The sequence below is a fragment of the Dipodomys merriami genome, unplaced genomic scaffold, assembly GCF_024711535.1.
Source record: "Dipodomys merriami isolate MVZ:Mamm:240054 unplaced genomic scaffold, mDipMer1.0.p SCAF_46, whole genome shotgun sequence".
Lineage (NCBI taxonomy): Eukaryota > Metazoa > Chordata > Mammalia > Rodentia > Heteromyidae > Dipodomys > Dipodomys merriami.
The window spans coordinates 8,874,764-8,888,117 of record NW_027206024.1 but is presented as its reverse complement, the minus strand read 5'-3'; positions in this window follow the sequence as shown (position 1 = coordinate 8,888,117).

Sequence of the window (13,354 nt, the reverse complement as noted above, 5' to 3'; positions counted from 1 at the left end):
CCATCACCCTCACGCTCACCTTAAACCTAAACCTAACCCTAACCCTAATGCTAACTCTCATCCTCACCCTCACACGAACACTCACCCTCACCATAAACATCACACTAAACCTAATCCTCAACCTAATCATAACCCTAACCCTCACCCTAACCTTAACCCTCACCTTAACGCTCACCGTAACTCTAACGCTAACCCTAACCCTCACCCTCACCATAACCCTCAACCTAACCCTTATACTCACACTAACTCTAACACTAACCCTAACACTCACACTAACACTAATCCTCAACCTATCCCTAATTCTAACCCTAATCCTTTCCCTCACCTTTACCCTCACCCTCACCCTAAACATCACGCTAAACCTAATCCTCACCTTAAGCCTAACCCTAAACCTCGCCCTAACCCTAACCCTCAATCTAACCCTCACCCTCAACCTAATCCTCACTCTAACCTAAACATAACCCTTAGCTAACCGAAACCCTCACCTCACCCTAACCCTAAATCTAATCCTCATCCTAACCATAACCCTAACCCTAAACCTCACACTAACCCTCACCCTTACCCTAACGCTAACCCTAAACCTAAACCTCACCCTAAATCTCAAGCTAATACTTACCCTCATCATAACCCTAACCCTCACCCTCACCCTAAACCTGACGTAACCCTTACCCTCACCATAACCCTAACCCTAACCCTAACCCTCACCATAACCCTCACCCTGACCCTAACGATAAACCTAACCATCACCCTCACCTTAACCCTCACACTAACCCTTACTCTCACCATAACCCTAACCCTAACCCTAACCCTAACCCTCACAGTCACTCTAACCTTCACCCTAACCCTAACTCTCACCCTAACTTTAACCCTCACCATCACCCTAACCTTAACCCTCATACTAACCATAAGCCTAACAATAACCCTAACCCTAAAACTAACCGTAAACCTTACTCTCACCCTAACTGTAACCCTACACCTAACCCTAACAATCACCCTAACCCTAACACTCACCCTCACCCTAACACCCTAAACCAAATACCAACCCTAACACTCAACCTCATCCTCACCCTCACCCTAACCCTAACCCTAACACTAACCCTCACCCTAACTTTATACCTAAACCTAACCCTAACCCTCACCGTCACCTTCATCCTCACCCTCAGCCTAATCCTAGCCCTAAACCTAACCCTACCTCTAACCCTCAATCTAACCATAAACCTCACACTCACCCTCACCCTCACCATCAGCCTAACAATAACCCTAATCCTAATCCTAACCCTAACCCTTACCCTCACCCTCACATTAACTCTAACCTTATCCCTAACCCTAACCCTCACCCTCACCATCACACTAACCCTAACTCTATCCCTAAACCTCACCCTAACCCTAACCCTCACACTAACACTAACACTAACCCTAACCCTCACCCTAACCCTTACCCTAAACCTAATGCTAAGCCTAACTCTCACCCACACCCTAAACCTCACCATAAACCTAACTCCCAAACACACCCTAACCGTCACCCTCACCCTCACACTAACTCTAACCCTAACGATAACCCTAACCCACAACCTCATCCTCACCCTAACCCTAACTCTATCCCTAAACCTCACCTTAAACCTAACACTCACCATAAACCTAACCCTAACCCTCAACCTAACATTAACCCTAAATCTAACCCTAACACTCACCCTAAACCTCACCATAATACAAACCCTAACCTTAAACCTCACCCTCAACCTAAATCTCACCTTAACCCTAACCCTCACCCTAACCCTAACCCTAACCCTAAACCTCAACCTCACCCTAACCCTAAACCTAAACCTAACCCTAACCCTCACACTAACACTAAGCCTAACCCTAACCCTCAACGTCACCCTCATCCTCACCCTCAGCCTAATCCTAACCCTAACCCTAACCCTACCTCTAACCCTCACCCTAACCACAAACCTCACCCTCACCCTCACCCTCAACATCAGCCTAACAATAACCCTAATCCTAATCCTAACCCTAACCCTCACCCTCACCCTCACATTAACTCTAACCTTAACACTAACCCTAACCCTCACCCTCACCATCACACTATCCCTAACTCTATCCCTAAACCTCACCCTAACCCTAACTCTCACACTAACACTAACCATAACCCTAACCCTCACCCTAACCCTTACCCTAAACCTAATGCTATCCCTAACTCTCACCCACACCCTAAACCTCACCATAATCCTAACCCCCACGCACACCCTAACCGTCACCCTCACCCTCACACTAACTCTAACCCTAACCCTAACCCTAACACTCAACCTCATCCTCACCCTATCCCTAACTCTATCCCTAAAACTCACCCTAAACCTAACCCTCACCATAACCCTAACCCTAACCCTCACCCTAACATTAACCCTAAATCTAACCCTAACAATCAACCTAAACCTCACCATAATACTAACGCTAACCCTAACCCTCACCCTCAACTTAAATCTCACTTTAACCCTAACCCTCACCCTAAACCTAACCCTAACCCTAACCCTCAACCTAACCCTCACCACACCCTAACCCTCACCCTCACCTGAGCACTCACACTCACTCTACCCCTCACCCTCACCCTAAACATCACTCTAACCGTAACCCTCAACCTAACCCTAACGATAACAATCACTCTAAACCTCACACTCACCCTCACCCTCAACTTCACCCTCACCCTCATGCTAACCCTCACAATCAAAATAGCCCTCACCCTAAACCTAACCCTCACCCTAACACTAACCCTCACCCTCAACCTCACCCTAACCCTACCGCTAAAACCTAACCCTAAGTATAACCCTAACCATAAACCTAAACCTAACCCTCACCCTAACCTTAACCCTAAACTAACCCTCACCCTAAACCTAAACCTAACGCTCACCCTCATCCTAACCCTAACCCTCAACCTAACCCTAACCCTAATAAGAACCCTAAAACGATTCCTAACCCTAACCCTCACCCTCACCCTAAACCTAACCCTAACCCTAACACTAAACCTCACCTTCACCCTAGCCCTCACCCTAACCCTAAAACTAACCCTAACCCTCACTCTAATCCCAACCCTCACACTCACCCTAAACCTCAACCTAACCCTAACCTTCACCCTAATCCTAACCCTAACACTCACCCTCTCATTAAACCTAACCCTAACACTAAACCTCACCCTAACGCTCACCCTGAGCCTTACGCTAACATTAAACCTCACTCTCAACCTAACCCTCACCCTAAACCTAACCCTCACGCAAACCCTTTACCTCACCCTCATCTGAATCCTCACACTCACTCTAAGCCTCAACTTCACACTAAATATCATCCTAAACCTAACCCTCACCCTAACGCTAACCCTAACCCTCAGCCTAACCCTCAGCCACACACTAACCCTCACCCCCACCCAAACCTCACACTCACCCTAACCCTCACCCTCACCCTAAACATCACCCTAACCGCAACCCTCACCCTAACCCAAACCCTAACCGTCACACTAATCCTCACCCTCACCCTCACTTCCACCCTCAGTGTAACCCTCACCCTCACTCTAGCCCTCACCCTAATCCTATCCTCACCCTAATCCTAACCCTCACCCTCAGCCTAACCCTATCCGTAACCCTCAACTTCAGACTAACCCTAAACCTAATCCTAACCCTCATCCTCACCCTCACCCTCACCCTAACCCTCACCCTAAACCTAACCTTACCCTAACCCTCACCCTAAACCTAACCCTAAAACTCACCGTAACCCTAAACCTAACCCTCACCCTAATCCTAACCCTAAACCTCACCCTCACCCTAAAACTAACCCTAACCCTAACCCTCACCCTAACACTAACGCTAACCCTAAACTACACTCTCACCCTAACCCTCACGCAAACCCATACCCTCACCCTCATCTGAACCCTCACACTCACCCTAAACCTCAACTTCACTCTAAATATGAAACTAAACCTAACCCTCACCCTAACCCTCACCCTAAACGTAATGCTCACCCTTACCCTAATCCTATGCCTGACCCTCACCCTAACTCTCACCCTGAACCTCACCCTTACCCGAACCCTAACCCTCACCTCACCCTCACTCTCACCCTAAACCTAAACCTAACCCTAACCCTAAACCTAACACTCATCCTCACCCTCACCCTAACACTCACTCTCACCATAAACATCACACTAAACCTAATCCTCAACCTAACACTAAACCTAACACTCACACTAACATTAATCCTCAACCTATCCCTAATTCTAACCCTAATCCTTTCCCTCATCATAAACCTAACCCTAACCCTAATCCTCGCCCTAAATCTAACCCTCACACACACGCTAAAATTCACCCTCACCCAAACCCTTACAATCACCCTAACTTTCACTTTAACCCTAACCCTAATCCTAAACCTAAACCTCACCATCACCCTCACCCTAACCCTAACACTAATCCTAAACCTAACCCTAACACTAAACCTCACACTCACCTTAACCCTCACTCTCACCCTAAACATCACGCTAAACTTAACTCTCACCTTAAGCCTAACCCTAAACCTCACCCTAACCCTAACCCTCAATCTCACCCTCACCCTCACCCTAACCCAATCCCTAACCCTAACCCTCAACCTAAACCTAACCCTAATCCTCATCCTCACCCTGACCCTAATCCTAACCCTAATACTAACCATCACCCTAACCCTAACCCTAATGCTAAACCTAACCCTCACCCTCACCCTAAACCACACCCTAATCCTTACCCTCACCCTAAACTTAAGCATAACCCTAACCCTCACACTAAACCTAAACCTCACACTCACCCTCACCCTGTCCCTCAGCCTAACCCTAAACCTAAACATAATCCAAACCCTAACCCTCAAACTCAACCTCACACTAACCGTAAACATAACCCTAACCCTAACCCTCATCCTTACCCACACCCTCACCGTAACCCTAACCCTAACACTCACCCTAAACCAAAACCTAACCCTCACTGTAACCCTAAACCTTACCCTAAACCTATCCCTAACCCTAACCCTCAACCTAACCATAACCCTAACCCTCGCCCTCACTCTCACCCTATCCTTTACCCTTACCCCAACCCTCACCCTAACCCTAAAACTTACCTTAACACTAACACTAACGCTTACCCTCACCCTAACACTAACCCTAACCCTAACACTCACCCTAACCCTCACCCTAACCCTAACCCTTACCCTAACCCTCAACCTAACCCTCACCCTAACCCTTATGCTCAGACTAAACCTAACCCTAAACCCAACCCTTACCCCCACACTAACTCTGAACCTCACACTAACACTAACCCTACCCCACACCCTAAGCCTCAACCTCATTCTAACCCTAACCCGAACCCTCACCCGAAACCGAAGCCTAACCCTCACACTCACCCTAACCCTCATTGTCACCCTAACCCTAACTGTCACCCTAACCCTCACACACACACTAACCCTCACCCTCATCCGAACCCTAACCCTCACCCTAACCCTAACCCTCACACTAACCCTCACCTTCAACTTAATCCTCACCCTAACAATAAACCTAAACTTTACCTAACCTAAACACTCACGCTCACTCTCAATCTAACACTCAACCTGACCCTAGACCTCACCCTAACCCTAACTCTAACCCTAACTCTCACGCACACCCTAAACTTTAACCTCACACTAATCCTAACCCTAACCATCACACTAACCCTAACCTTGATCCTAAACCTAACCCTACCCCTCAACCTAACCCTCACCCTAACCCTAACTCTAACCCTAACAGTCACCCTAACCCTAACCCTAACCCTCACCCTCACCCTAACCCTCACTGTAACCCTAACCCTCAACCAAAACCTCACCATCACGCTAATCCTCACCAGAACCCTAACCCTAACCCTTACCTAAACAAAACCATCACCTTCACCATAACATTAACCCTCACCCTCACCCAAACCGTAACACTAACTCTGACCCTCACCCTAACCCTCACCCTCACCCTCACCTGAAACCCTATCCCTAACCCTAACCCTAAACCTAAACCTAACCCTCAAACTCACCTTCACCCTAACCCTCACCCTCACCATAAACCTAACCCTTACCCTAACCCTCACACTAACCCTCATCCTAACTCTAACCATAACCCTAACCCTAACCCTCACCCTAACCTTCACCGAAACCCCATCCCTCAAGCTAAACCACACCATCAAGCTAATCCTCACCATAACCCTAACCCCAAACCTGAACTAAACAAAACCCTCACCCTCACCGTCACCCTAAGCCTCACCCTCACCCGAACACGAGCCCAAACCTTAACACTCACCCTAACCTTAAAACTCACCCTAGGGGCTGGGAAGGTGGCTCAGTGGTAGAGCGCTTGCCTTGCATGCTCAAGGCCCTGGGTTCGATTCCTCAGCACCACATAAGCAAAAAGAAAAAGCCGGAAGTGGCGCTGTTGCTCAAGTGGTAGAGCTCTAGCCTTGAGCTGAAGAGCTCAGGGACAGCGCCCAGGCCCAGAGTTCTAGGCCCCACGACCGGACCCAAAAAAAAAAAAAAAAAAAAAAAACTCACCCTAATCCTATCACTAATGCTCACCCTCACCGTAACCATAACCATAACCCTGAAACTCACCCTAACCCTCACCCTCACCCTCATCCGCACCGGAACCCTAACTCTCACCCTCACCCTCACTCTCAACCTAACCCGAACCCTAACCCTAAACCTAAACCTAACCCTCAACCTCACCCTCAACCTAACACTCACTCTCACCATAATCACACACTAACCCTAACCCTCACCCTAGCCCTAAGCCTAAACCTCACGCTAAACCTAACCCTCACCCTAACGCTCACCCAAACCGTAACGCTAAAGCAAACCATGAACCTCAACCTAAGCCTCACCCTAACCCTTATCCTCACCCTAACGCTAACCCTAACCCTAAACCTAACCCTATCCCTCACACTAACCCTAATCCTCACCCTATCCATAAACCGAATCCTGACCCTCACACTAAACCTCACCCTCAACCTAACCCTAATTATAAACCTAACTCTCAACCTCACCCTAACCCTCACCCTAAATCTTACACTCACCCTAAACCTAATCCTAACCCTCACCCTAACCCTAACCGAAACCCCAACTCTCACCCTAACCCTAACCCAAACCCTAACACTAACCCTCACCCTAAACGTAACCCTCACCCTTACCTTAACACTAAGCCTGACCCTAACCCTAATCCTCACCCTGAACCTCACCTTCACCTGAACCCTAACCCTCACCTCACCCTCACCCTAACACTCACTCTCACCATAAACATCACACTAAACCTAATTCTCAACCTATCCCTAAACCTAACCCTCACACTAACACTAATCCTCACCCTATCCCTAATTTAACCCTAATCTTTTCCCTCACCAGAATCCCAACCCTAACACTAATCCTCGCCCTAAATCTAACCCACACCCACACCCTAAAATTCACCCTCACCCAAACCCTTACCCTCACCCTAACATTCACCCTAACCCGAATCCTAAACCTAACCCTAACCCTAACCCTCACAATGACCTTAACCCTCACTCTCACCTTAAACATCATGCTAAACATAACTCTAACCTTAAGCCTAACCCTAACCCTCACCCTAAACATAACCCTCAATCTAACCCTCACCCTCAACCTATTACTCACCCTAACCTATCCATAACCCTTACCTAACCGAAACCCTCACCTCACCCTTACCTTCACACTAACCCTAAACCTAATGCTAAACCTAACCCTCACCCTCACCCTAAACCGCACCCTAATCCTTACCCTCACCCTAACCCTAAGCCTAACCCTAACCCTCACACTAAACCTAACCCTCAACCATCACCCTCACCCTCTCCTCAGCCTAACCCTAAACCTAAATATAATCCAACTAATAAAACTCCACCTCACCCTCACACTAACCGTAAACATAACCCTAACCCTAACCTCATCCATACCCATATCCTCACTCTAAACCTATCCCTAACACTAACCCTAAACGAAACCCTAACCCTCACCATAACCCTAATCCTTAACCTAACCCTCACCCTCACACTCATCCTATCCCTAACCCTTACCCTAACCCTCACCAAAACCCTAAACCTTACCCTAACACTATACCTAACCCTTACCCTCACCCTAACACTAACCCAAACCCTAACACTCAACCTAACCCTCACCCCAACCCTAACGCTTACCCTAACCCTCACCCCTAATCCTCACCCTAACCCTTATCCTCACACTAACCCTAACCCTAAACTCAACCCTAAACACCACACTAACTCTAACCCTCACCCTAACACTAACCCTACCTCTCACCCTAAGCCTCACCCTCACTCTAACCCTCACCCTAACCCTCACACTCACCCTAATCCTTACCCTAACCCTCACCCTCACACTCTTCCTATTCCTAACCCTTACCCAAACCCTCACCCTAACCCTAAACCTTACCTTAACACTAACCCTAACCCTTACCCTCACACTAACACTAACCATAACTCTAACACTGACCCTAACCCTCACCCTAATCCTAATGCTTACCCTAACCCTTACCCTAACCCTCACCCTAACCCTTATCCTCACACTAACCCTAACCCTAAACCCAACCCTAGCCCCCACACAAACTCTAACCCTCACACTAACAGTAACCCTACCTATCACCCTAAGCCTCACCCTCACTCTAACCCTCAGCCTAACCCTCACCCGAAACCTAACCCTAACCTTCCCACTCACCCTAACCCTCACAGTCAGCCTAAACCTCACCCTAACCCTAACCCTCACACACACACTAACCCTCACCCTCATCCGAACCCTAACCCTCACCCTAACACTAACCCTCACACTAACCCTCACCGTCAACTTAATCCTCACCCTAAAAATAACCATAACCTTTACATAACCGAAACCCAAACCCTCACCCTCACTCTCAGACAAACACCCTCACCCAAGACCTCACCCTCCCCCTAACCCTAAACCTAACCCTCACACTCACCCTAAACTTTAACCTCACACTAACCCTAACCCTAACCCTCACACTAACACTAACATTCAACTTAAACCTACCCCTAACCCTCAACATAACCCTCACCCTAACCCTAACTCTAACCCTAACCCTCACCCTAACCCTAACCCTAACCTTCACCCTCACCCTAACCCTCAACATCACCCTAACCCTCACCCTAAACCTAACCCAAACCCAGCCCTGACCCTCACCCGAAACCTCACCCTCACCCTCACCCTCACCCTAACCCTCAGCCTCACCCTAAACCTCACCCTAACCCTAACCCTCAATCTAACCCTAACCCTAAACCTCACCTTAACCCTAACCCTGAACCTAACCCTCACCTTAACCCTATTCCTCACCCTAACCCTAACCCTAAACCTATCCCTAACCCTAACCCGAACCCTCACCCTAACACTCACCCTAAACATAATGTTAACCCTAACCCTTACCCTCCCCCTAACACTCCCCCTAGCCCTTACCCTCAAACTAACCCTCACCCTAAACCTTACCCTTACCCACACCTTAACGCTCAAACTCACCCGAACCCTAACCCTCACACTAAGCATCTCCCTCACCCTAAACCTCACCCTAACCCTAACTGTCACTAAAAACCCTAACCCGAACCCTCACCCAAAACCTAACCCTCACACTAACCCTCACACTCAACAAATCCTCACCCTAACAATAACCTTAACTCTTAACTAACCGAAACCCTCACCCTCACCCTAATACTCACTCTAACACTCACCCTCCAACCTAGACCTCACCGTAACCCTAAACCTAACACTAAACCTAAACCTCACCATCACACTCCCCTCCCCTTCAGCCTAACCCTAACCCTAATCCTAAACCTACCCCTCACCCCCACCATCACCCTAAACCTAACCCTAACCCTAACGTAACCCTCACTGTCACCCTCACCCAAACCCTAACCCTAAGCCTTAACTTACCCAAACCCTAATCCTAAACCTAACCTTCACCCTAACACTAACCCTAACGCTAAAACTCACCATAAATCTAATCTTAACCCTATCACTCAACCTAACCATAACCCTCACCCTCAAGCTAAGCCTCACCCTAACACTCACCCTAACATTACCCCTAACCCCAACTCTCAACCTAAACCTAACCCTAACCCTCACCCTCAACCTAAACCTCACCCTAAACCTAACCCTGCCCCTAACTCTCACACTAACCCTAACGCTAACCCTAACCCTCACCCTAACCCTAACCCTACCCCTCACACTAACCCTCACAATAAACCTACCCCTAATCCTGACCCTCACCCTAACCCTAACCCTCACCCTCACCCCACCCTCACCCTAACCCTCACCCTCAACCTAGCTCTCACCCTAACCCTAACTCTCAGCTTAATCCTCATTCTAACCCTCACCCTCACCCTAACCGTAACCCTCACCCTAACTCTAACCCTCAACCTAAACCTAACCCTCATCCTAATCCTCACCATAACCCTAGTCCTAAACCTTACCTAACCGAAACCCTCACCGTCACCATCAACCTCACCCTAACACTCACTCTCACCCTAACCCTCACCCTCAAACTCACCCTCAACCTCAGCATAAATCTAATCCTGAGCCTAATCCAAATCCTAACCCTCACCCTCACCCTCAACCTAACTCTAAACCTAACATTAAACAAAAGCCTCACCCTAACCTTAAACCTATCCATAACCCTCACCCTAAACCTAACCCTAAACCTAACCCTAACCCTCACCCTCACCCTAACACTTACCCTCACACTAACCCTAACCCAAACCCTCATCCTAACCCAAACACTAACCCTAACCCTCACCCTATAATTAACCCTAACCCTAAACCTAACCCTCACCCAAACACTAACCATCACCCTCACCCTCAACCTCACCATTCCCTCACTCCAACCCTCACCCTCACCCTAACCCTAACCTTAATCATAACCCTACCCTCACCCTAAAACTAACCGTCACCCTCACACTAACCCTCCCCATCACCTTCAACCTAACCCTCACTCTCACCCTCACCCTAATCCTAACCCTAACACTAACCCTCTCCTGAAACCTAACTCTGACCCTGACCCTCACCCTCACCCTAATCCTAAACCTCACCCTAAGCCTAACCATATCCCTAACCCTCACCTTCACCCTAACCCTCACCATCAACCTAACACTCACCCTAACCCTTACCCTCAACCTAAACCTAACCCTAACCCTAACCCTCACACTAACTCTAAACCTCACCCTAACCCTAATCCTAACCCTCACACTAACCCTCCACATAACCCTAAAACTAACACTCACCCTAAACCTAACCCTAACCCTCATAGTAACCCTAAACCTCACCGTCACCCTAAAAACCTCACCGTAACCCTAAGCCTCACCTACAGCCTAACGCTCAACCTCACCCTCACCCTAACCCTCACACTAACCCTAAACTTCAACCTAAACCTAACCCTAACCAAAACCCTAACCCTAACACTCATCCTAACCCTAACCCTCACACTCAACCTAATACTCACCCTTACAATATCCCTAACCCTTACCTAACCGAAACCCTCACCCTCACCCTAAATCTCAACCTCACTCTCACCCTCACCCTCACACTAACCCTAACCCTAACCCTAACGCTAAACCTCACCCTCACGCTCAACCTCATGTCAGCTTAACCCTAACCCTAACACTAATCCTAAACATATCGCTCATCCCCACCCTCATACTAAACCTAACAATAACCTTAACGCTAACCCTCACCCTCAGTCTCACCCTAACCCTAAAACTAACCCTAACCCTAACCCTAACCGTAAGCCTACCCTAACCCTCACCCTAACTCTAACCCTCACCTTAACCCTAAACCTAACCCTCACCCTAAAACACACCCTAACGCTAACGCTAACCCTAACCCTCAACCTCAACCTAACCTTCACCCTAATCCTTATCCTCACACTAACCCTAACCCTAACCCTAACTCTGACCCTCAAACTAACCCTAACCCTCACCCTAACCCTAACCATACCCCTCAGACTAACACTCACCCTAACCCTAACCCTAATCCTAACCCTCATCCTAAACCTAACCACAACCCTAACCCTCACCATCACCCTAAGCTTCAACCTAATACTAACCCTCACCCTAACCATCACCCTAACCCTAACACTCAAACTAACCCTAACCCTCACCCTCACACTAAAACTCACCCTAACCTTAACCCTCACCAAAAAGCTAAACCTATCACTCACCCTAACCCTAACCCTCACACTAACCCTCACCCTCAACCTAATCCTCACCCTGACAATAACCATAACCCTTACCTAACCGAAACCTTCACCCTCACCCTAAACTTCACCCTCACCCTAGCCCTCACCTAAACCTAACCCTAACCGTAAACCTAAACTTCACCCTCACCTTCGCCTCCCCCTCAACCTAACCCTAAACCTAACCCTAATCCTAAACCTACCCTTTACCCCCACCCTCAAACTATCCTTAACCCTAAACCTAACCCTAAGAATCACACTCACCCTTAGCCTAACCCTAACCCTAACCCTTACAATAACTCTAACCCTAACCCTAAAACTCACCCTCATCCTTAACCTCACCCTAACACTCACCATCACCCTAGACCGCATCCTAAACTTAACCCTCACCCTAACCCTAAAACTAACCCTCACCATCACCCTAATCCTAAATTTAACCTTAACCCCCACCCTAACCCTCATTCTAACCCTAACCCTAACCCTCACCATAACCCTGACCCTAAGCCTAACCCTCCTCCCTAACGCTAACCCTCACCCTAACGGTCACCCTAAACCTAACCCTCAAACTCTCCCTAACCCTCACCCTCACCCTCAACCGAACCCTCACCCTAACCCTTATCCACCAACTAAACCAAAACATAACACTAACTCTAACCCTAATATTCACCCGTACACTCACCCTAACCCTAACCCTAAACCTAACACTGAACCTCACCCTCACTCTCACCCTAACTCTAATCAAAAACCTAACCCTCACCCTCACCCTAACTCTAACCCTAAACTTAATCCTAATTCTATCCCTCACACTCACACTCACCTAAATCTCACCCTACCCTAACACTAACCCTCACCCTCACCCTAAACCCACCCTAACCCTCACCCTAACACTAACCCTCACCCTAAACCTCACCCTAACCCTTAAACTCACCATAAACCTAACCCTAACCCTAACTCTAATCCTCACCCTAACCCTAACTCTCACTCACACCCTAACACTCAACCTCACCTGAATCCTCACCCTCACACTTACTCTCACCCTAACCCTAAACCTTACCTTAATCCTAAACCTAACCCTCACCCTCACACTAA